The sequence below is a fragment of the Lissotriton vulgaris genome, chromosome 8 (assembly GCF_964263255.1).
Source record: "Lissotriton vulgaris chromosome 8, aLisVul1.2, whole genome shotgun sequence".
In the NCBI taxonomy this organism is placed as follows: Eukaryota; Metazoa; Chordata; class Amphibia; order Caudata; family Salamandridae; genus Lissotriton; species Lissotriton vulgaris.
In genome coordinates this window covers 890,965,143-890,990,500 of record NC_141696.1, presented here as the reverse complement: position 1 = coordinate 890,990,500, position 25,358 = coordinate 890,965,143, and positions in this window count along the sequence as shown.

The following is a 25,358-nucleotide window of genomic DNA, read 5'->3' as shown; positions in this document are numbered from 1 at the left end:
TGCAGAGTGTTGATGAGGAGCTTATGGTCCACCGTGTCGAAAGCTGCGGATTGATCAAGGAGTATGAGGAGGCAGCACATGTCTGCGTCAAGAGAACCGTGAATGTCGTCTATGATGTTCAGCATCGCGGTTTCTGTGCTGCGGCCTTGTCTGAAGCCGGATTGGAGGGGGTCCAGGAGATTAATGTTGTCCAGATGATGCGTCAATTGCAGGAGTATGCAGCATTCCAGTGTTTTAGCGCGCAGAGGGAGGTTAGATATCGGTCTGAAATTGTTCAAGTCAGTTGAGTCAAGACCGGGTTTTTTCAGCAGAGGGGTGACTTGTCCCATTTTTAGACAGTCCGGAACCACTACGCCTTGTAGGGAGCTGCTTATGATTTTGCCCCAGATAAGTGCTAAAGTGAGCTTCATTATTTTGATTAGTGAGGGAGGAATGGGGTCTGAGATATGTGCTGATGGTTTGGAGGTCGAGATCAACGAGATTATCTCAGTTTCCCGCACGGGGCGAAAGCTTAGCCAAAGGAGGGGAGAGGAGCCGGATGGAAGGGCCTGTGGGATAGCTGCGTTGCTCTTCTGGAGGTGTAAGTTGTTGATGTCTAGAGATAATTCGATTTTTAAGACCTTATCGTTGAAGAAGCTGGCGAAGCTATCGCATAGTTCTTTGGACGCCTGCAGGGGTGTGGGCAGAGGCTTGGATGTTTGATGTCTGATTATGTTGTAGAGGTCCTTAGGTCTGTTTTTCGAATTGACTAGTGCCTCACGGAAGAAGCTGGATTTCTTGTTTTTGATATGGTTGTTATACTTCCTGCGGGCTGTTTTTAGTTGTAAGTGAATGATGGCTGTTGGGTTGTTTCTCCACTTTCTTTCTTTGGCTCTCAGGGTTCTTCTTTCTGCGTTGAGGTCCGCATTGAACCAGGTTCTAGATGGGGTAGAACAGCTTCTTTTTAGCTTTAGAGGAGCTAGATTGTCGAGAATGGAGACTAGCTCGGAGTTATAGTGGTCGTTGAGGTCATTGGTCGACAGTTGTCTGGAAGAAGTGAACTTAGCTGACCTTCTAGGATGTCTTGGGGTACTTGGGAGAGGTTTCTCGACCATTTGGGGGGGTCTTGAGGAGGTTTAAGCGGGATGGTGGGGTGATTGATGTGAAATAGGATCATATGATGATCTTTCCCCTCCACAATTAGCACAATGATACACAAACTACCCATTAGGCATACTTTTGATGTATCAATTACAATACTTCCTTCTTTAAAGTTAATTCATTTTTGCATAATGTCATGATTAACACTTACATCTTTTAGATTGGTGTTAATTTTAGTATTTGGCTTGTAATTATGTTTTTATGAACTGGGACTGCTATATGTCAAAATTGGGTTTTTATGTATTTATGACTTGTTTCTATTTGTCTTTACTTTTATGGTCCTGGTGGCCACAATTAAGTCGTTTGAACTTGAACTTGTACTTAAAATTATTTTTGTAAATATTTCAATTGAACTAACACAGACAGTGAAACATAGGTTAACCCTCGGCTACAATCTGCACACTTTTGTAATCCACTCATAATGTGGGAGCATGCACTGTTTATTGTTAGTATCGTGTTGCTTTTCCTACGCCGATATTGCAGTGCAAGAGCAACTTCAAACGTGTTATGCTGAGCTGCCTGTGACCCTAGGGTCTTCTCATGTTCAATATGTAAAATGTGAATCGATTTGAAACTGTGTTCTTAATTTACTATGCAATTAAAAAATTCTATATTTCCTGATGTGTAAACCAGGCTTAGAATTTAAGTTTGGTAAACAAAGGTATTGTTGAACCTTGCTCTTTTTGCAGAGTCGCCCCTAGAGCTTTGCCTTCTGTTTTTGAACACTTTTTTGTTGGAACTAGGACTCTGTACAGTTTTTCGCTGCTAACCAGTGCTAAAGTGAGTTCTCCTTCAAACACAGTACAATTGGCATCTACCCAATTGCTACATTTAGTTTACTTCTAGGTACCCAGTATATGGTTCTATGTGTACCCAGGGCCTGCAAATTAAATGCTACTAGTGTGTTTCTGCACTAATTGTGCCATCCACTAACGTAGCTTTAAATACATCTCAGGCTGTAGTGCAGTTTTAAAATGATATTTTGACATGGCAAGATAAAACTTTTGCCAGGCCAAAACCTTCCTTTTTAATGCTTATAATAGTAATACTCGTAAATCACCCCTAAGGTAGGCCTTTAAGGCTCACAAGGTACAGTATATTGCATTTAAATAGTAGAACATGTGTACTAAATTTTACATGTCCTGGCAGTGAGAAACTGCTAAAGCCCCTTTCCATTGTTGTAAGGTCTAGCTCTTCCATTAACTAACACTGGGTAACCTTATAACATTTAATAAATGCTAAATTTAGATTGGGCAATACCAATGGGGATGATGGACGGAGCGTTTGAGCAAATCAAACACTCACCCCCACTCAACTGATCTGGGTTTAATCCATCACCATTCTTTAGCTCACTCCACCACCCCAGTTCAGACATGGCCATATGCAAATCAGTCTGTCCCTGTGCCTCATGAGAACAGTCCAGCCCAAACTGCCAAGCCATGTCTTCCCTGGACCGGAAACAAGCATCCTGGGACCGGTTTCGGATTCATAATCCTCATCAGCCAGGCTATCTTGAATCCAGTGGTAGAGTGAGCAAAGGACCCACGTCTGGGCATACCCTGCCAACTTAGAGCGAACAAAGCGATAACAAAGGGGTATAGCTTTGTTTGCTCTAAGTTGGTAGGGTATGCTCAGACGTGAGTCCCTTGCTCACTTTGCCACTGGATTCAAGATAGCCTGGCTGATGAGGGTTATGAACCCGAAACCGGTCCCACAATGCTTGTTTCGGGTCCACGGAAGACATGGCTCTGCAGTTCGGGCTGGACTGTTCCCATAAGGCACAGGGTCAGACTAATTTGCATATGGCCATGTCTGAACTGAGGTGGTGGAGTGAGCTAAAGAATGGTGATAGATTAAACCCAGATCAGTTGACTGAGGGTGAGTGTTTGATTTGCTCAAACGTTCCGTCCATTTTTCCCTTTGGTATCGCTTTGTTCGCCCTAAGTTGGCAGGGTATGCTCAGACCTGAGTTCCTTGCTCACTTTGCCACTGGATTCAAGATAGCCTGGCTGATGAGGGTTATGAACCTGAATGCTTGTTTCCGGTCTAGGGAAGACATGGCTTGGCAGTTCGGGCTGGACTGGTCCCATGAGGCACAGGGTCAGACTGATTTGCATATGGCCATGTCTGAACTGGGGTGGTAGAGTGAGCTAAAGAATGGTGATGGATTAAGCATAGGCGTAAAATCCGTTCCGCTCGCAGATTTTGCGGATTTTCGGTAAATTTGCAATCCGCGAGATTTGCGAATTACCCGCAAAATCCGCAAATTCGCACGCAGCAGATTTTTTTTTCTTGGTGATACAATTTTGCGGCGCGCGGCGTTTACTTCCCGTCATTCATCGTTTGCCGAGTTATTTTTCTTGATATTTTGCGAGTGCTGCGCCATTTTGGATCTTGCTGCAGGATCCCGCGGGAATTTTGCAAGCGCGATTACGTAATCGCGGCTTGCCACCTTGTACAGCGAGAGTTTGTCAACGCGAGTACGCCGTGATCACGTATCGCTGTACTTCGCAATTGCGAGCTTGGAAATGCGGCGAGCAGCAACAATCTCGCACTCGCGAAAATACTAAATTTGCAATTCTGCACAAGAAATCCACCAGCAAGCAGCATAAACCTTCTGGAAATGATGATTTTTATCTGAATAACTCCTCAGGTTGACATTTGCCTGCACTTTTTTTGCGAGGAGTCCATTTTGGGGAGGGGGGGGGAGGAAGGAAGTGCCCCACAGTCTTCAACTTCCTGTTCCTGTCCAGCAGGCTCCTCCCAGTGCTTTGTCCATCTCCTGGTCACTTTTCATTTGGATCTGGAGCTGGAAGGATTACGTTTTGTGGATGCTGCTGGATATTTGGATTTGAGGCCTTTTTGACTTTCTTTGATACACTTTTGGATTAGAAATTTCACAAGTAAGTTTGTTTGGGGCATTACAGTTGCTGCAACTACAATTTTGGAATTTTCGATTTTTGGGCTGTTTTGGGGCCTTTTGCCCAGGGGTACTCAGTGGTGGGTGCACTGAGTCTTTCTGTGGGGTGTTTTGAATTTAAACATCATGGAGGGGCTGGATGGCTTGGGATTGTGCTGATTTTTCTGTGATTTTCGTTTTTTTGGCCTGTTGTGGCCTTTTCACCCGGGGTAGTGAGTGGTACATGGGCCTAGTCTTTCTGTGGGTTGTCTTGAATTTAAACATCACGGAGGGGCTGGATGGCTTGGGATTGTGCTGATTTTTCTGTGATTTTCGTTTTTTTGGCCTGTTGTGGACAGACCATGTGGTTGGGGGCCATTTTGAGTGCTGCTACAGGCCCTGGCCATATGCTGTGAGGGAGGGGGCCATTTTGAATGCAGGCAGTGTTCTCAGGCCTGCACCCATTTTGCCTAGCTTTCATCCATTATGCCCAGGGGTAGTGAGTGGTGCATGTGCCTAGTCTTTTCCGTGGGTTGTCTTGAATTTAAACATCATGGAGGGGCTGGATGGCTTGGGATTGTGCTGATTTTTCTGTGATTTTCATTTTTTTGGCCTGTTGTGGACAGGCCATGTGGTTGGGGGCCATGTTGAGTGCTGCTACAGGCCCTGGCCATGTGCTGTGAGGGAGGGGGCCATTTTGAATGCAGGCAGTGTTCTCAGGCCTGCACCCATTTTGCCTAGCTTTCATCCATTATGCCCAGGGGTAGTGAGTGGTGCATGGGCCTAGTCTTTCTGTGGGTTGTCTTCTTGAATTTAAACATCATGGAGGGGCTGGATGGCTTGGGATTGTGCTGATTTTTCTGTGATTTTCGTTCTTTTGGCCTGTTGTGGCCTTTTCACCAGGGGGTAGTGAGTGGTGCATGTGCCTAGTCTTTCTGTGGGTTGTCTTGAATTTAAACATCATGGAGGGGCTGGATGGCTTGGGATTGTGCTGATTTTTCTGTGATTTTCGTTTTTTTGGCCTGTTGTGGACAGGCCATGTGGTTGGGGGCCATTTTGAGTGCTGCTACAGGCCCTGGCCATGTGCTGTGAGGGAGGGGGCCATTTTGAATGCAGGCAGTGTTCTCAGGCCTGCACCCATTTTGCCTAGCTTTCATCCATTATGCCCAGGGGTAGTGAGGGGTGCATGGGCCTAGTCTTTCTGTGGGTTGTCTTGAATTTAAACATCATGGAGGGGCTGGATGGCTTAGGATTGTGCTGATTTTTTTGTGATTTTTGTTTTTTTTGGCCTGTTGTGGCCTTTTCACCAGGGAGTAGTGAGTGGTGCATGTGCCTAGTCTTTCTGTGGGTTGTCTTGAATTTAAACATCATGGAGGGGCTGGATGGCTTGGGATTGTGCTGATTTTTCTGTGATTTTCGTTTTCTTGGCCTGTTGTGGACAGGCCATGTGGTTGGGGGCCATTTTGAGTGCTGCTACAGGCCCTGGCCATGTGCTGTGAGGGAGGGGGCCATTTTGAATGCAGGCAGTGTTCTGAGGCCTGCACCCATTTTGCCTAGCTTTCATCCATTATGCCCAGGGGTAGTGAGTGGTGCATGGGCTAGTCTTTCTGTGGGTTGTCTTGAATTTAAACACCATGGAGGGGCTGGATGGCTTGGGATTGTGCTGATTTTTCTGTGGTTTTCGTTTTTTTGGCCTGTTGTGGCCTTTTCACCAGGGGGTAGTGAGTGGTGCATGTGCCTAGTCTTTCTGTGGGTTGTCTTGAATTTAAACATCATGGAGGGGCTGGATGGCTTGGGATTGTGCTGATTTTTCTGTGATTTTCGTTTTTTGGCCTGTTGTGGCCTTTTCACCAGGGGGTAGTGAGTGGTGCATGTGCCTAGTCTTTCTGTGGGTTGTTTTGAATTTAAACATCCTGGAGGGGCTGGATGGCTTGGGATTGTGCTGATTTTTCTGTGATTTTCGCTTTTTTGGCCTGTTGTGGACAGGCCATGTGGTTGGGGGCCATTTTGAGTGGTGCTACACACCCTGGTCATGTGCTGTGAGGGAGGGGGCCATTTTGAATACAGGCAGTGTTCTCAGGCCTGCACCCATTTTGCCTAGCTTTCATCCATTATGCCCAGGGGTAGTGAGTGGTGCATGGGCCTAGTCTTTCTGTGGGTTGTCTTGAATTTAAACATCATGGAGGGGCTGGATGGCTTGGGATTGTGCTGATTTTTCTGTGATTTTCGTGTTTTGGGCCTGTTGTGGCCTTTTCACCAGGGGGTAGTGAGTGATGCATGTGCCTAGTCTTTCTGTAGGTTGTCTTGAATTTAAACATCATGGAGGGGCTGGATGGCTTGGGATTGTGCTGATTTTTCTGTGATTTTCGTTTTTTTGGCCTGTTGTGGCCTTTTCACCAGGGGGTAGTGAGTGGTGCATGTGCCTAGTCTTTCTGTGGGTTGTCTTGAATTTAAACATCATGGAGGGGCTGGATGGCTTGGGATTGTGCTGATTTTTCTGTGATTTTCATTTTTTTGGCCTGTTGTGGACAGGCCATGTGGTTGGGGGCCATTTTGAGTGCTGCTACAGGCCCTGGCCATGTGCTGTGACGGAGGGGGCCAATTTGAATGCAGGCAGTGTTCTCAGGCCTGCACCCATTTTGCCTAGCTTTCATCCATTATGCCCAGGGGTAGTGAGTGGTGCATGTGCCTAGTCTTTCTGTGGGTTGTCTTGAATTTAAACATCATGGAGGGGCTGGATGGCTTGGGATTGTGCTGATTTTTCTGTGATTTTCGTTTTTTTGGCCTGTTGTGGCCTTTTTACCAGGGGGTAGTGAGTGGTGCATGTGCCTAGTCTTTCTGTGGGTTGTCTTGAATTTAAACATCATGGAGGGGCTGGATGGCTTGGGATTGTGCTGATTTTTCTGTGATTTTCGTTTTTTTGGCCTGTTGTGGACAGGCCATGTGGTTGGAGGCCATTTTGAGTGCTGCCTGCTACAGGCCCTGGTCATGTGCTGTGAGGGAGGGGGCCATTTTGAATGCAGGCAGTGTTCTCAGGCCTGCACCCATTTTGCCTAGCTTTCATCCATTATGCCCAGGGGTAGTGAGTGGTGCATGTGCCTATTCTTTTTGTGGGTTGTCTTGAATTTAAACATCATGGAGGGGCTGGATGGCTTGGGATTGTGCTGATTTTTCTGTGATTTTCGTTTTTTTGGCCTGTTGTGGCCTTTTCACCAGGGGGTAGTGAGTGGTGCATGTGCCTAGTCTTTCTGTGGGTTGTCATGAATTTAAGCATCATGGAGGGCATGGGATTGTGCTGATTTTTCTGGGTTTTTTTCGATTTTTTGGGGTGTATAACTGAACTGATGTTCCTCTGTCTTCCATTGCTTTTAGGTGCACAAGACTCAAGAGAACCACTAGTGCCAGGAAGAAGTCCTGCAGCGGTGTGTGTGTGCAGCATAACGTCACGCGAGGTCACGTCTGGCCTCAGACAACTCTGCAACTCGTGCAACTGCGGCCTGCTGTTCTGACCTGCTCTGAAGAAGATGGCCCCAAAAAAAGGTCTCCGTAGCTCCTCTAGCAAGAAAGTGCTAGTAAGGAGCAGAAGAAGCAAGTTACCAAGGAGGCTGGAGTGCCGGCCGCCGCGTTTTTTGGGAGTAAAAAAAAAAGGTACGCCTGCAGCAGCAGCGGGATCTGCTGGGGACCAAGCTGGGAGCAGCACCCCCGCTCCATTGGGCTCAGTGCCTCCACCACCATGCCTACTTAAGTCAAAGCCCTTGAGTGCTTCAGAGGCAGTCAGTGTACTTCTTCAATCACCATCGACCAGTGATGTTGGCTCATCGCAAGAAAGTAGCAACAATGTCCCTGAATCAACACAGGTTGTTGTAACTCATCTGACAAGTGTTGAACAACCACAGCCGCAACAACAACAACATGTGCAAGTACAAGCCCAAGTACATGTGGAAGGAGAGGCAGCGCAAGGAGATGCGCCAGCAGAGGTGCATGGAGGGTCACAAGTGCCCACAATAGTTGTTCCTCCCGAAGTAGGGGCACATCAGGAAATTGACAATCAAACTGAGGTATCATTTGAGGAAGCCACTCCTCCTGATGATCATTCATCGTCTTCCACATCCCTAGCAAGGAAAAGATCAAGGGGGGTGTCTACATCTTCTTCAAGCCCACCTCCTTCTGATGATCTGGATGAAGATTGGGAACCATCACGGCAGTCTGAGAGTGAGGCACACCATGATCTGACAAAGATACCTAAGCGTAAAAGGAAGGTCGTAGAAAAACTCATAGCTATGGAGTGTGATGAGGCTCAACAAGAAGTGACGGATACTGCTGCTGATGAAGCCTCTCACGACGACGAGCCAGTCATCATAAAGGTCACTGCAGCCCCAGCGGGCATGCAGCAAAGAGACATTTTGACCCTATCCCGAGAAGCTGCTGAGCGTGGTGATGATGTCGACGAGGAGGCAATGGAAGAAACACCACAATCATTGGAGTTAACTAGTACACCAACACCTACCGCTTCCATATTTCTTAGTCGCCAGAAGGGACCTCCATCCACCTCGACCTCAATTAGTGGTGGTGAAAGTGCAAAACTTACTGTAGTTCGGCAATCCACATCCTCCACTTCATCTGGCATTAGCAGCAGGACCTCCACCACCAGTATCACCGCCTCCTCCGGCCCCCAAAGACATTTCAAGTCTGCAGTTTGGGACTTCTTTAGTGTTTGCCCAAAAAATGAAAACGTAGCCATTTGTAGCATGTGTAAGCTTCGAGTTAGTCGTGGTAAGTTTGGTTCCAACTATGGTACCAGAGGCCAGAGAGGTCATCTTGAAAGAAAGCACGCTGTCAAATGGTTTGCGCACCTACAGGTGATCAAGGAAGCCCGAATTGCACGTAATGCTGTTTCATCTGATGATGACGAGGAGGAAGAAGACGTGTCAAACACTTCACTTACACCCAGTACCCCTGTCAGCAGCACACCCCATGTGAGCCACACTAAGAGTATGGGAGAGAGTGATACACCAATGCGAAAAAGTTCATCAGCGAGCGTAACTGGGTCGAAGATATCATCATCATCATCCCGTAAATCCTTGGTCCAGGGCAACATTAAAAAGATGTTGTTTACAGAAGCGCAATATGAACGCAACCACCCACTGACGCTTCTGTATAACACTAAGCTGGCTAAAATGCTAGCTCTGGACCTTCTCCCTTTTTCTTTTGTAGAAGGGGTTGGTTTTCTAGAATTAGTGGCAGCGCTCTGCCCTAAATGGAAGGTTCCTAGCCGGTTCTATTTTGCCCGAGTTGCCGTTCCAGCACTACACGAAGATGTTCTGGAGGTGATTGGGGCAGCTTTGCAGAAGAGCGCTGTTCACACTATACATCTGACAACAGACATGTGGACCAGTGGCGCAGGCGCTGATTACATGTGCATCACTGCACACTGGGTCTCTTTTTCAGGGGTTAAAGCAAAGCTAAACGCAGGTGTTGACCCGGATCAAGTTTTTAAAGCTGCTCGGAAACATGCAACACTAGCCATGTTTGGTTTGGAGAAACGTCACACAGCAGAAAACATTTTGGATGTGTTTAACACAAAGGTCCTTGACTGGCTGTCCCCAAAAAAATGCCAGGTTGGTTATGTTTCCACGGATAATGGCGCCAATGTAGTTAAAGCCATGCAGCTGGGTGACTATTTCAGAGTGCCGTGTTTGGCGCACTGTATAAACCTGGTTGTCAAAAAATTGTTGAGTGATAAAGACAGTGCAGCGTACAGGGTAGTGGACACCTGCCGGAAAATGTGCAAACATTTCAGCCATTCTTTTAAGGCCCGGAAGCATCTGAGGAGCCTGCTATATGAACGTCAAATGCCAGTGAAAGCACTCATCCAGGAGGTGGCAACACGTTGGAACTCAACCTTCTACATGCTTGAGCGTCTGTATGAGCAGTATACGGTACTCAATCACTATTTCTTAACACAGGGTACAGCTCAGAAGGAGGACCTGAGGATGGGTGCGGCGCAATGGGACATAGTTAAAAGCCTGACACGCATGCTTCGTCCTTTTGAGTTCTTCACGCGTGCAGTCAGCAAGGAGGACTTTAATTTGGGAAAAGCTATCCCATTGTTGTACATGCTGGAGCACCAACTGAAGGAGGTGTGTTCTGTGTTTCAAAAAGATGAAGAAAACCAAGACCCTTTTGTTCTGGCGGAGAAATTATTAGAGCACCTACAAGGTGATGAACGTCTTAAAATGATCCACTCAAACCAGCATTACATTTGTGCTACTATTCTGGATCCACGCTACAAAAAGGCGCTGGCAGGCCAAGCATTCTTTCCTTTTGCTGATGAAGATGTTACAAAGTACAAACAGTGGCTAGCCTCCTCAGCCAAGAGGTTTGAAAGAGAACGGCAGAACATTGAAGGAAAAGGCCGTACATCAGCATCAGCAGGCCATCCCCAGTCACAACAATCCACTTCTGCACCTGTGGCTGCGGCACAAGTGACCTCTCAGCCGTTAAAGAGACCGGCAACTGGATCATCTGCACCACCAGACACAACAGTAACATTGGAGACTGAAGAGGATTGGCTAGCTCGGCTTGGGTTTGGTTCTCATAAGGTCACAGCAACAGCTAAGCAAAGTGGAGGAACCTTGGAGGAGCACCTTGAGTCGATGGTGAAGGAATATCTGAATGACTCAACAGAGGTCTATGTTAATGCTGACCCATTGGCGTATTGGCATGGGAAAAAAGAATTGTGGCCACAGCTCTCCAACCTGGCTTTAAACTACTTGTCTTGCCCACTCTCAAGCGTGTCTTCTGAACGTGTTTTCAGTGCTGCTGGTGGCATTGTAACTTCCAAACGGAGCCGCCTCTCGCCCAAAAATGTGGAGAGGTTAACAATGATCAAGATGAATCAGCACCTCATACCACCAGATTACAGAGTACGAGAAAGCACGCCGGATGAAGACGAGGTGGACAGCAACATAGATGAGGGAATTTCTTCTCTGTCAGGTGACACTGAGCTCACCCTGCCTGAACTCGCAGAGTATGATGACGAAGCCTTATTCTTATTCGTGGACCGTCACACCGAGCCCTGAAAATGAGACAATGAATCAATAACTTTCTTTTTCGTCCTTATTCACTTTTATTCCTGTGTGTCTGTCTTTCTTTGTTGTGCAGAGTTAATATAATTCAAACTTTAATCACCTAATCACAAAAACAAGCCCATCAGCAGAACTGTCTTCACTTGTTTGCTTATTGATTTGAAGGTGCCGCAGTCTGCATTCCTCAGGTTCACAAGTTCAGAAGAGCATGCTCCTCTATCCTCCTCCTCCAGACACCTATTTCCATCAAAGCAGAGGGCTGGTTTACGCCCAATGAAGAAAGACTCAGCACTTGTGGGGGTGTTGTTCTACCTGTTTGCGGGTGAGTTGACGGCTCTGGGGCCATTGCTGGGAAGCTCTAATACCGGATAAAAGTGGTTTGGACCAAATCCGAGGCGGAAATATTTTGGTGTTTTTGCTGACTTGCTTGCCTTTGAGGTGCTCTTTGGGGGGGTTCCGGCTGTTTGTGGGTGAGTTTCGGGGTCTGGGAGCACTGCTGGGACACTCTAATCTTGATTGCATTTGCTTTTCAGGAAATCCGTGGTGGTAAACCGGACTTATGGCCTAGCTACACAGCGCGTTTGGACCGAAGGCCGAGAAATATTGTAAGTATGAGATTTTGCTTTTGGCCTGTTTGGGGGTGTTATGCTTTTTGGCGGGTGGGTTGGCGGGTCTTGGGGCATTCCTGGGAAGGTCTAATACTGGATAGAAGTGGTTGGGACAAAATCCACGCTGATTTTTTTGTTGCTATTTCTGACATTTTGCTCAATGTAGCGTTTTTGGGGGCCTGTTTGGGGGGCTTCCTGGTGTTTGTGGGTGGGTTTCGGGGTCTGGGAGCACTGCTGGCTATGGATACTTTACTTTGCAAGAGGTTTGAAGCAAATCCATGGTGGCAGAAGGGAGTTAGGGCCTAGCTGCAGAGCGCGCGCGGAGTGATTTGGGAAATTGGCAAAAAAATGACTAAGTCCCCATTTTTGTACTTTTGCTCTTTGGCTGTTTGGGGGTCTTCTACTCGTTTTCTCCTGGGTTGACGGCTCTGGGGCCATTGCTGGGAAGCTCTAATACCGGATAAAAGTGGTTGGACCAAATCCGAGGCGGAAATTTTTTGGTGTTTTTGCTGACTTGCTTGCCTTTGAGGTGCTCTTTGGTGGGGTTCCGGCTGTTTGTGGGTGGGTTTCGGGGTCTGGGAGCACTGCTGGGACACTCTAATCTTGATTGCATTTGCTTTTCAGGAAATCCGTGGTGGTAAACCGGACTTATGGCCTAGCTACACAGTGCGTTTGGACCGATGGCCGAGAAATATTGTAAGTATGAGATTTTGCTTTTGGCCTGTTTGGGGGTGTTATGCTTTTTGGCGGGTGGGTTGGCGGCTCTTGGGGCATTCCTGGGAAAGTCTAATACCGGGTAGAAGTGGTTGGGACAAAATCCACACGGGAAAGCCTTTTGGCACTTTTTGTAACTTAGGGTTCGTTAGGGTTAGCCCTAGCAGCAGGATTGCATGTGTTTCGGGGTGTTCTAGATTTTCGCAACTGAGTTCTGGGGTCTTAGAGCACTCGTGAGAATGTGTAATTTTGGTTGCAAGTCATTTGAAGAAAATCCATGGTGGGAAAGGGGGGATTTGGCATAGTTAAAGAAAGCCTTTGCCACTATTCTTAACTTAGGGTTCGTTAGGGTTAGCAGTATTTCTATTGCATGTGTTTGGGTGGGGGGGGGGTTTTCGAGTCTTGGAGCGATGCTGGCTATGGATACTTTTGCCTGGTTGCTTGCAAGTGGTTTGAATACAATCCACGGTGGTAAGGGGGTATTTGGGCCTACTTTTACTTTCAAAGTACGTTTTGTCACCAGTTTTCTGCTAGGCCTCGTTTTTTGAGATTTGATTGGGGGTCTTCTACATTTTTGCGACTGGCTTTAGTAAGGGTCTGGGTGGGAGCACTACTGGGAAGATCTAATTTTGTTCTAAAACACAGTTTACAGTACACCTAGCTTGAGGGGAAAGATCCGCTACATTAATTTGCCCATACTTATTTATCCTTCAAAAGGTGACTCAGAGTACGCACTTTCAAAAATATTGTACTGTCTACTAGGAAAATCAAAGTGTGACTTTTTGCACTCTACAGCCTACATACCTTATATTTATTTATCAGTGGTGTTGTAATAATATATCACTTCCTGTTTTTCGTTAAATAATTACAGGCCGGGTTTCAGTCTGTGCAATGGGGAAAAAAGGATGGAGTCAGGCTTCACATTAGCGAGCCGCAATTCAGCATCCACCAGGCAGGCAGTGGACAAGGTGTCTTCTGGTCACCAACATTGATGGACGAAGCGTCAGATGGAATGGAGGAGTGCCGCTAATAAGAGGAATTTTTTTCTGCATGCAACTTACTTACCAAATTCAACAGGACAACTACAACAACATACAGATACAGTATCCATTGTTTTTTTCTATGACTGTGACTGCATTTCTTGGACCTCTCTCTGCTTCTAAATTGATCCCTTAACACATCACTTAGTCCACTCCACTATCACATCTGCACCACACATAGTCATTTGAAAGTGCTCCTACGTAATTCGCAAGTCGCAGCACGCCCCAGCCCGTAGAGGACTGGGATGGCCCCAATGATGAAGCATGTCACCAAGGGGCAACCCTGGTGAGTGAGGGGACACCTAGAAAAAGAGCAATTTCTCCTTTTCTATCTACTATACCTTCCAGACCAACCTCATTGAGTGTTGTGAATGGATTTATAGTGACCAGCAAGGCTCTCAGGTATCTGGCAACCGAGACCTTATGTTGAATATAGTTATCAATAATTCCACACACGCCCTGTACTGTCGCATTCTTTCTTCCACAGTTGTCGAAAGTACTACTTACTTACTTTTCACTGACATGCATGCAGTAGTGCATGCACTTTCAAAGATTGATGGATAGGTTTGTACCCAAAGATTTGTTTATGTTCAATTGTTTGTCCATGCTGTGCTTTTTTTACAGGGTGTTTTCTGGTCACCAACATTGATGGACGAAGCGTCAGCTGCAATGGAGGAGTGCCGCTAATAAGAGGATTTTTTTTCTGCATGCAACTTACTTACCAATTTCAACAGGACAACTACACCAACATACAGATACAGTATCTATTGTTTTTTTCTATGACTGTGACTGCATTTCTTGGATCTCTCTCGGCTTCTAAATTGATCCCTTAACACATCACTTAGTCCACTCCACTATCACATCTGCACCACACATAGTCATTTGTAAGTGCTCCTACGTAATTCGCAAGTCGCAGCACGCCCCAGCCCATAGAGGACTGGGATGGCCCCAATGATGAAGCATGTCACCAAGGGGCAACCCTGGTGAGTGAGGGGACACCTAGAAAAAGAGCAATTTCTCCTTTTCTATCTACTATACCTTCCAGACCAACCCCATTGAGTGTTGTGAATGGATTTATAGTGACCAGTAAGGCTCTCAGGTATCTGGCAACAGAGACCTTATGTTGAATATAGTTATCAATATTTCCACACACGCCCTGTACTGTCGCATTCTTTCTTCCACAGTTGTCGAAAGTACTACTTACTTTTCACTGACATGCATGCAGTAGTGCATGCACTTTCAAAGATTGATGGATAGGTTTGTACCCAAAGATTTGTTTATATTCACAATTGTTTGTCCATGCTGTGCTATTTTTTCTTGTCTCCCAAAACCTTTCCCAAAACCCCCGTACCCATCCATTTTTCAAACCCTAACCCTCTTCCCCCGGGCTGTGTGGTTTTGATTGATGTGTGACTAAATTACAGCAATAAATCCACACACTTGCTGGGGAGGATAAGGTGATAGCAACAGGCTGGTGAAGAAATCCGAGGATATATTCTTACTCTGCTTGACAAAGACCCATGGCTAATGTCAAAGAACTTCAACCGAATTAGTAGTTATACTTTACCATTTGTTAGGCTACAATGTGGCACTGTTCTAGTGTACTGTCACCTGCTATATTCGCTATTGTACCGTTGTATTGCTCAGGAGGACAAACCAGATTTCATTTTCTTTTTTTTTCATAGGCATGCAACTGCCACTGTGTCACACCACTAGTACCACCGCTATGAGGAAATTTCATCCGCCCAGGATTGCCAACCTTAATCGCCATTTCCCGTGGAGCCAGCCCTGTGCCTAGCCCTACTTTGAAACACAAATTACAGGTAAGATAAGCGTTTGGTGGGAGGTAAGCATGAGCGAATTTTGCGGATCTCGCGTTCGCGAATTTGCGGATTTTTGAACTCGCAATCCGCAAAATCCGCGAATTCTTGCGAATTTGCGGATTTTTTTTTTTTTTGTGTTCGCAAGGACTTCTGCCAGTTCGCGAGGGTTTCGTACCAGTTCGCAATTGCGAACTTACATTTCGTCGCGCAACGGTCGCGAATTATGTTGTTTCTACGTCTGGTTCATCATCACAGGTTCCCAGCACCCTCTGTTTCACCACTGCAACCCTCTGTTACATCAATGCCACCCTCTGGTTCATCATTACTGTAGATTATGGGGGGGAAAAGCAAGCACACCATCCCTGCTTCAACTCAGATGAATTAATTTGGGGTTAGTTTATTAATGTGTCACTGTTTTAAAATTCCAGTCTGGCACCTGCTTCCTTATCTGTAATTTTGCTTTCTGTTGCAGTGCATTTTTTTTCCCCAGGACCTTCTTTGTGGCCTACTTGTAGCTATTGTATGAGCCTGCTGTGAGGGTCAGAGCAGGGTCATACAATTGTTGCAACTAGCAACTGAATTCTGGAGGGGCCCCAGTCAGGAAGCACTACCGGGAATTGTTACTAATGATGAGTTTGAACTCTTGCCCCTGCCGAGTGCTTCCACTTTTGAAAAACTTGTTTTTCTGCAATTTCGCGGGGTTCGCGGGGTGCGAACACGCGCAAGATCGGATTCGGAAGCCGCAAATTCGTGCGAATATGCAATTTGTTTTTTTTGCGGCGTGTTAGTTGGCAAGGTTTTGTGCGTTTTTGCGAGCCGCTCGTAGCGCAAGACGCGAAGTTACCCTCGCGGTCGTTCAAGGGCGCAGCCATCTTGTTTGCCTGACGTATTTCCGTTTCCGGGCGCGAAGTGTAATCTCGCAAAGTCCGCGGTTTGCCAGTACAGTCTCGCGCGTGTTCGCAAGGAAAATCTCGCGCGAACTTACCCGCGCGGTCGTGAACGGGCGCGGCCATCTTGTTTCTCATTCATTGCTATGGTTCTGGGCATGGTCTTTGTATCCTCTGTCAATCTCTGCCATCCTTTGCTTGTTTGAAGTTTTTTTTTATCTATTTTACTTATTATCTATCCCTCTATTTTTCTAGCCCTATATTTTTGTGTTTACTGCTACTTTTGGTTAATTTTAAACTACTTTTGTAAACTCTTTTCTTTTCTTCTCTTCCCTATTCTATTTTCTTTATTCCTTTCCGCCCAGACCATGGTGAAGGGAGCCGGGAAGCATCCCGAGAAGGGGAAGGGTCCCGCACCCCGTGTCCGGCTCCCGTGCGGGCGTTTGAGGGGGGAGCTAGTGATGCCACGGGAGATCTTTACCCCGGAGGAGGTGGCCCAACTCATTTTTTATGTTCAGCGCCGCCTCCCCAGGACCATCATGGGAGGCGGCAAGATCAGTGCCGGGTACGGGGCCCGGGAGCGCCGGAAGCGGTGGGAGAAGGTGTGCCAGGCCATTTACCACCACTCTCGGGTCTGGCGCACCTACAACCAGGCCACCCACCGCTGGACGGATGTCCTGACCCGTGAGCGAGATCTGCTCGACCTCCTTGGCCTTGAGATCCCCGGGCTTGGTGAGTAGTAGTAGCTATGTCTTTACTACTATGTTTTCTCCTGCTGTGTTATTATATTGCAAATTTTTGTTTTTTACCAAGAGCAATAATGCTGCTCATTACATTGTAGGTACATTTTATTTCAAAATCTTCTGTGCATTTCAGGTACACTGCTCTCCTTCTCAGTAGTGTTGCTACTATGCTTATTTGTTTTAGATTTTGTGTTCATTTCATTGGCCTGTGAAATTATGTATGAGTGTAGTTGAAAGAACTGCGCAATGCTACACACTAAGGTTCAGATTTTTAATTACCGGCGCATCCCTGCAAAGTTGCAGGGATGCGCCAGTAATTGTGCGTCACGCCACCATCACCCATGGTGCGCCGTATTACAATGCGGTGCGCCATGGGCCCAAAACGTCACCAAAGCGTTACGCATCTGTGCCGTAAAGGTGGCGCATTGCTGGAGTTGCGTCGCAACGATGGTGCAGCTCCATCAATTCTCTGGGGTGCCCTATCTCCCCAATGCTGCGTCAAGCCGTACGTCTGCTTCAAGCAGGCGCAGGGTTTGAGTCACGCATCATTGTCCTCAAAGTGACTGATTGAAATCTTGTAGATTTCCCTCAGCCACTTTTAGGATGCGTTCCTGCGCAGGAACGCCCTCCCTTGCGCCGGAACACCCCTATTGGCGCAGGGCTTTACAACGTGATGCATCTCCCAGATGCGTCACGTTGTTAATATACGCCGCACCATTGCGCCTCTTTTGTGCTGTCGCTGCGTCACAAAAGTCACGCAACAATGGAGCAAAAGAGCCGCAAGGGCCTTATAAATCAGCCCCTACAGACTCAAGTCCAGTCCTTCCTTTGTACACATGGCGATAAGAAGAAATAGTGGTGGTGGATTAATAGTTTGAGTATTTTAATGACTGGTGAATGTAGTAGGAAACTTTAGTGTTGTCGCTGATCTTCAATCACGATGGACTTTGGCTGTCACTTTGCGTGCTGCGGACTGCTGCCTGCCAATCCTAGGCAAACCTTTTTAGTACTTTGTTTAGTGAGTTACATAGGGTAGTTTCCAATTCGACGGTCCGCAAATCAAGCAATACTAAAGTAATGACGTAGTCGACCACATGAGATTGGTCAATAATATATCCCGTGGAGTCGTTCCCTATTTGCTATTTCGCAAAAATATTTTGTTACTTTGTTAGTTCTTTTTTAAATGTTTGATTTGGTTGAGAAATAAATATCATCCATGTTTTCTGTTTTTCTTTCTTTCATGTTGTACATCAGCTTCCCCCAGGGGCAAGAGGAGGACACAGGAGGAGGAGGAGGAGGGTGCTGTTGTCGATGCAGGCCAGGACCGGGCAGTCGAGGGCTCCTTTGCTGGCCCCAGTAAGTTTTAATTTTAATATAGAGTACTTATTTTTTCCTAGCGTTCCTCATTCGATTTTTTCTAAATTGTCTTTGATCTTCTTGTAGACAGGATCTAAATTCTTATCCCTATGACTCCGTGTGGTATTACTAGATTATTCTTATTAGTCTGTCTGTGTAGCTAACTAAGATTGCACATTTGGCATTTCCATTGGACTCCCATTCTAGTCAGCAATAGCTCTATGCACTGAGTGTAGTCCTCTGGGATTGTCCATAATGTCTTTTCAAGTATTCTAAATGTTTATGCTTTGACCATTGCCAACAATAAAAAGGTGAATGACCACCACCAAGAAATAATAAGATACTACTTTACTTTTGGTTTGGATAGGACAATCCATTCTACTACTGTTGCAGGGACAAATCTGCACAAACAGAACTATGGACACTAAATAATGCATCGCTTAGCTTATAAATTATAATAGGTGCTGTAACTGTTAGACTTTCCACATACCTCAGTGATAACAGACTTTGTAGTTGAACCCCCAATCTCCTTACTGACTAGATAGTGTGGCAGAGTCATTTCGCTCCCAAAGTCACCGATGGCAGAGGCACGGACTCATGCTTGCAAAAATTCGAAAACCTTTAGCTCATCCACTCTAGTCTGGAGGACCAAAAACCACAGAGTCTATTTAAGTTTAAAAGCTTTATTAAAAGTAAACACATTTATTAAATTCAAGTTTGTCATAAAAGTGAACGTGTAACTGAAAATGGAAAAGTGCTTAGTGCTGACGATTAATTGGACACATTTCTTGTGGTCGAGCCGAGCTCTCACCTGGTTTGAACTTGATCCTGCTCGTGTTCTTAGAAGTCAAGGTTCTGTCTGTTAGGAGAAAAAGTGGTGCGTGTTAAAAAGTAAAAAGCAAACATTCATCAGTTGTGCCAAAAAGTGCAGCAAGACAACAGCCTTCCCTGGAAAAAGGGACATTTTTACTCTAGAGTACACAGTCAAAAATTATTAAATTGTACACTTTTTTTCACATTTCTTTCTTCCTCCTAGACCAAATATTATATAGTAGTGAGTGGTGTATTCTAACATTATTAAATGTACTTTGTAGGTGGAACATCTGGAGACGGGGCCAGCGCGGAGGTGGTGGCATTGGACGAGGAGGACAACTCTGGGGAGGAGGCGGTGCAAGTGCCGGAAAAGGACATGCCTGTGAGGGTTCACACGGTGGTGGCGGGCAGAGGTAAGCTATACATTCCTTAGTCATTGAGATTGAAGACTGCAGAGTGTGCTTTCTGCACGGGTGTATTATAAAAAAAGCAGGTAGTAGCCTCCTCTAAATGTACTTCGACTTAGCTGTGAAGTTTTAGGCGAGAAGAATCCCAATCAGATCTGAGGTGAACTTGATGGATGGGATGAACGAAAAGCGAAAGAAGGGTGTAAGTAAGTGTGGAAGCACGAGAAATGTAATGATGACTGGCAAAGAAGAATGATATGTGTTTGCTTGGTCCCCGAGGTGGCTGGGAAGGTAAGAAAATGGTATGGTGCATGGCTGGGTGAATGATGAAGCAAGGATGGGTGGAAGGAGAACAGCCTGGGTGGGTGAGACAGAAACTGTATGTCTGCAATATACTTTGAATGGATGGATGCCTGGATCATTCATGGTACTATCTGACTCTTAGATAGCATATGTGAATCTAGAGAGAGTAGACGGTCACTGGATGAACTAAGTGTTACTTTGAAGAGCATGTAACACCGCACCCGCACGTCCGTTCCAGTGTAGGAAAGGCAAGGAAAAGAAGTTGTAACGTTGTCCAAAGACTACCATGAATAGTAGCAGTAGTTTGTATTGCAACTGCAAGCACAGCATATATCCAGTTATTACGGTGGGCACTCCCTACCTCCCTTAATAACTTTAGTTTAGTAGTAGTACGTCATTCATGTGTGGGGGTATCACTGTTCACTCAATAATAAGCAAAGCACCTAAAGTCATCCCATATGTCATCAAATACATCCCATGTGAAGTGATAGATAATCAGATAATTTAGCTTCTTCATTTTCCTTTTCTAATACTCATTTGCACTGTAGGGTGAAAGCTAAATTAATTAAGCAGTAGCCCTTTTAACAGAGTATTCTCAGTGCCACCCGTAATAGAAAAGTAAGAGCTTCACCACCTGCATGTACTGGACCGGTACAGTAACGCAAGTCTGTCTCACTCACCATGGTGTGCGTCTGTTTTTCTCGGGTGCAAGTTCACTGCGCTGGCATTATGCCGGCTTGCATAAGATAACGTACCAATTTTCCTAAACAAGAGAGAAGAAGAAGAATAAGAGTGGTGTACTGTCATAGTCGACTGTAATAGAAGTCCATAGTGCTCGTAGAATTTGTTCCTTAAACTCCCACTAATGTTAGAGCAAGGATGAAGAAGTCGGAGGTTACATAGATACTGTCCTCAATAGTTATGCACTGTGCTTTCAATTTGCTACTTGTACTGTGACAACTTTCTGCTCAATCATTTTGTGTTAATCTTAAGGAGCATTGGTTACAGACTATGTCTTTCTTTTTTCATGTAGTTGCTCCTTCCAAATCCAAGACACCATCAAGGAGGAAGGAGCAGGCTCGAATGGCCCGGCAACGGAGGCTGGATGCCACTGTTGCTGAATATCGGCGGCTGGTGGCCCTGGAGGAGGAGGAGACGCAGTCTGGAACAACAACAACGTCCACTGGGACAGCTGCCTCCTCCTCCGTGCGGGCTGCCAGCCAGCGCAGTGCTCCAGCGGTACGGAGCCGGGCTACCAAAGCCAAACGCCACCGCCCAGCAGCAAAGAAAGCAGCTGCCCCTCACAGGATTTGCAAGGCACACCGGCGCCGCTTATCCCTCAGACTGTCCTACCTGGAGCAGGAGGTCCATAATTATAAGAACGTGGTGGAGGGCCTCCGCTTCGAACTTGCCACCCTCCGCAAGGAGCATGATGCCCTGGCTGCTAATTCCAACAGCACCCTGCCATAGTGTCCCTTGCCCCTTTTTTAGAGACTTTTGGGGGGTGGGAATTGGGAGTTGTGATTTTTGGGGACTTTTGAAGGACAATCGTTGGGGTTAGGGAGGGTCTTGCGGGAGATTCTTTTGTTAGGGCTATAAAAATATACTTTTTGAAACTTTATCTGACCATACCTGTTTTTTACTGCTTTTGAGTCTGGTGGGTGGGGGTTTAACATAACAGTAAGTTTGTTTTCCTGAATAGTCCTAGGACTTTAGTAGTACTACCGTCAATCAAATCTCTCGTCTCTCCTAATACTCCATTATACTACCTCCAACCAAACGCCTATCTTACCTGTAATTTCTGTTTGCAAGTAGGGCTAGGCCCAGGGCTGGCTCCACGGGAAACAGCAAATAAGGTTGGCAATCCTGGGCGGATAAAATTTCCTCATAGCGGTGGTACTAGTGGTGTGACACAGTGGCAGTTGCTTGCCTATGAAAAAAAGAAAATGAAATCTGGTTTGTCCTCCTGAGCAATACAAAGGTACAATACAGAATATAGCAGGTGACAGAAGTACACTAGAACAGTGCCACGTTGTAGCCTAACAAATGTTAAAGTATAACTAATTCGGTTGAAGTTCTTTGACATTAGCCATGGGTCTTTGTCAAGCAGAGTAAGAATATATCCTCGGATTTCTTCACCAGCCTGTTGCTATCACCTTATCCTCCCCAGCAAGTGTGTGGATTTATTGCTGTAATTTAGTCACACATCAATCAAAACCACACAGCCCGGGGGAAGAGGGTTAGGGTTTGAAAAATGGATGGGTACGGGGGTTTTTGGGAAAGGTTTTGGGAGACAAGAAAAAGTAGCACAGCATGGATGAACAATTGTGAACATAAACAAATCTTTGGGTACAAACCTATCCATCAATCTTTGAAAGTGCATACACTACTGTAACTGCATGCATGTCAGTTAAAAGTAATTAGTACTTTCGACAACTGTGGAAGAAAGAATGCGACAGTACAGGGCGTGGGTGGAAATATTGATAACTATATTCAACATAAGGTCTCTGTAGCCAGATACCTGAGAGCCTTGCTGGTCACTATAAATCCATTCACAACAACACTCAATGGGGTTGGTCTGGAAGGTGTCAGGTTTACTCCCCGTGATCCAGTCGATGCAAATATGGTTCCACCTCCAAATGTCACCAACACCCAGAAGTGTAAACACAGGGTGTTCGAGGCATTAGGCGGGGGAGAAAAATAACAAACTAAAATAAAAAATGTGGGATGGGTAAAGGTAGGGTCAGCAGGGAAAGGATACCTGTAACAGAAGACAAGACAGGCATCAGTGAAGTGCTGTCCTAACATACAAGGGTACTCTCATATAGTCTCACTAAATAGTCTGCAAGTCGCCCGCCTACTCATGGGAAATGTAGTTTCATAGTACGGTAGGCGCTTAGGGGCTGCGTAACCTGACAGAAGGTATAGTAGATAGAAAAGGAGAAATTGCTTTTTTTCTAGGTGTCCCCTCACTCACCAGGGTTGCCCCTTGGTGACATGCTTCATCATTGGGGCCATCCCAGTCCTCTACGGCCTGGGGCGTGCTGCGACTTGCGAATTACGTAGGAGCACTTACAAATGACTATGTGTGGTGCAGATGTGATAGTGGAGTGGACTAAGTGATGTGTTAAGGGATCAATGTAGAAGCAGAGAGAGAGCCAAGAAATGCAGTCACAGTCAGAGAAAAAGGCAAGGGATACTGTATCTATGTGGTTGTAGTGGTCCTGTTGGAAGTGGTAAGTAAGTTGCCCGCAGAAAAAAAATCCTCCTATTAGCGGCACTCCTCCATTGCAGCCGACGCTTCGTCCATCAATGTTGGTCACCAGAAGACACCCTGTCCACTGCCTGCCTGATGCTGAATTGTGGCTCGCTACTGTGAAGCCTGACTCCATCCTTTTTTCCCCATTGCAGAGACTGAAACCCGGCCTGTAATTATTCAACGAAAAACAGGAAGTGATATAATATTACAACACCACTGATAAATAAATATAAGGTATGTAGGCTGTGGAGTGCAAAAAGTCACAATTTGTTTTTCCTAGTAGACAGTACAATGTTTTTGAAAGTGCGTACTCTGAGTCACCTTTTGAAGGATAAATAAGTATGGGCAAATTAATGTATCGGATCTTGCCCCTCAAGCTAGGTGTACTGTAAACTGTGTTTTAGAACAAAATTAGATCTTCCTAGCAGTGCTCCCACCCAGACCCTTACTAAAGCCAGTCGCAAAAATGTAGAAGACCCCCAATCAAATCTCAAAAAACGAGGCCTAGCAGAAAACTGGTGACAAAACTTACTTTGAAAGTAAAAGTAGGCCGAAGTACCCTAATTACCCATTACCCACCGTGGATTGCATTCAAACCACTTGCAAGCAACCAAGCAAAAGTAGCCATAGCCAGCATCGCTCCAAGACTCGAAATCCCCCCCACTCAAACACATGCAATAGAAATACTGCTAACCCTAACGAACCCTAAGTTAAGAATAGTGGCAAAGGCTTTCTTTAACTATGCCAAATCCCCCCTTTCCCACCATGGATTTTCTTCAAATGACTTGCAACCAAAATTACACATTCTCACGAGTGCTCTAAGACCCCAGAACTCAGTTTGAAAAATCTAGAACACCCCGAAACACATGCAATCCTGCTGCTAGGGCTAACCCTAACGAACCCTAAGTTACAAAAAGTGCCAAAACTAAAGGCTTTTCCGCGCGGATTTTGTCCCAACCACTTCTACCCGGTATTAGACCTTCCCAGGAATGCCCCAAGACCCGGCAACCCACCCGCCAAGAAGCGTAACACCCCCAAACAGGCCAAAAGCAAAATCTCATACTTGCAATATTTCTGGGCCTTCGGTCCAAACGCGCTGCGTAGCTAGGCCATAAGTCGGGGTTGGCACGACGGATTTCCTGAAAAGCAAATGCAATCAAGATTAGAGTGTCCCAGCAGTGCTCCCAGACCACGAAACTCACCCGCAAACAGACGGAACCCCCCCCAAGAGCACCTCAAAGGCAAGCAAGTCATCAAAAACACAAAAAAAATTCCGCCTGGGATTTGGTCCAAAACACTTTTATCCGGTATTAGAGCTTCCCAGCAATGGCCCCAGAGCCGTCAACCCAGGAGAAAACGAGTAGAAGACCCCCAAACAGCCAAAGAGCAAAAGTACAAAAATGGGGACTTAGTCACTTTTTCACAAATTTCCCAAATCACTCCGCGCGCGCTCTGCAGCTAGGCCCTAAGTCCCCTCAGCCACCATGGATTTGCTTCAAACCTCTTGCAAAGTAAAGTATATATAGCCAGCAGTGCTCCCACACCACGAAACTCACCCACAAACACCAGGAAGCCCCCCAAACAGGCCCCCGAAAACGCTACATAGAGCAAAATGTCAGAAATAGCCCAAAAAAAAATCGGCCTGGATTTTGTCCCAACCACTTCTACCCGGTATTAGACCTTCCCAGGAATGCCCCAAGACCCGGCAACCCACCCGCCAAGAAGCATAACACCCCCAAACAGGCCAAAAGCAAAATCTCATACTTGCAATATTTCTGGGCCTTCGGTCCAAACGCGCTGCGTAGCTAGGCCATAAGTCGGGGTTGGCACGACGGATTTCCTGAAAAGCAAATGCAATCAAGATTAGAGTGTCCCAGCAGTGCTCCCAGACCACAAAACTCACCCGCAAACACCAGGAAGCCCCCCAAACAGGCCCCCGAAAACGCTACATAGAGCAAAATGTCAGAAATAGCCCAAAAAAAAATCGGCCTGGATTTTGTCCCAACCACTTCTACCCGGTATTAGACCTTCCCAGGAATGCCCCAAGACCCGGCAACCCACCCGCCAAGAAGCATAACACCCCCAAACAGGCCAAAAGCAAAATCTCATACTTGCAATATTTCTGGGCCTTCGGTCCAAACGCGCTGCGTAGCTAGGCCATAAGTCGGGGTTGGCACGACGGATTTCCTGAAAAGCAAATGCAATCAAGATTAGAGTGTCCCAGCAGTGCTCCCAGACCACGAAACTCACCCGCAAACACCAGGAAGCCCCCCAAACA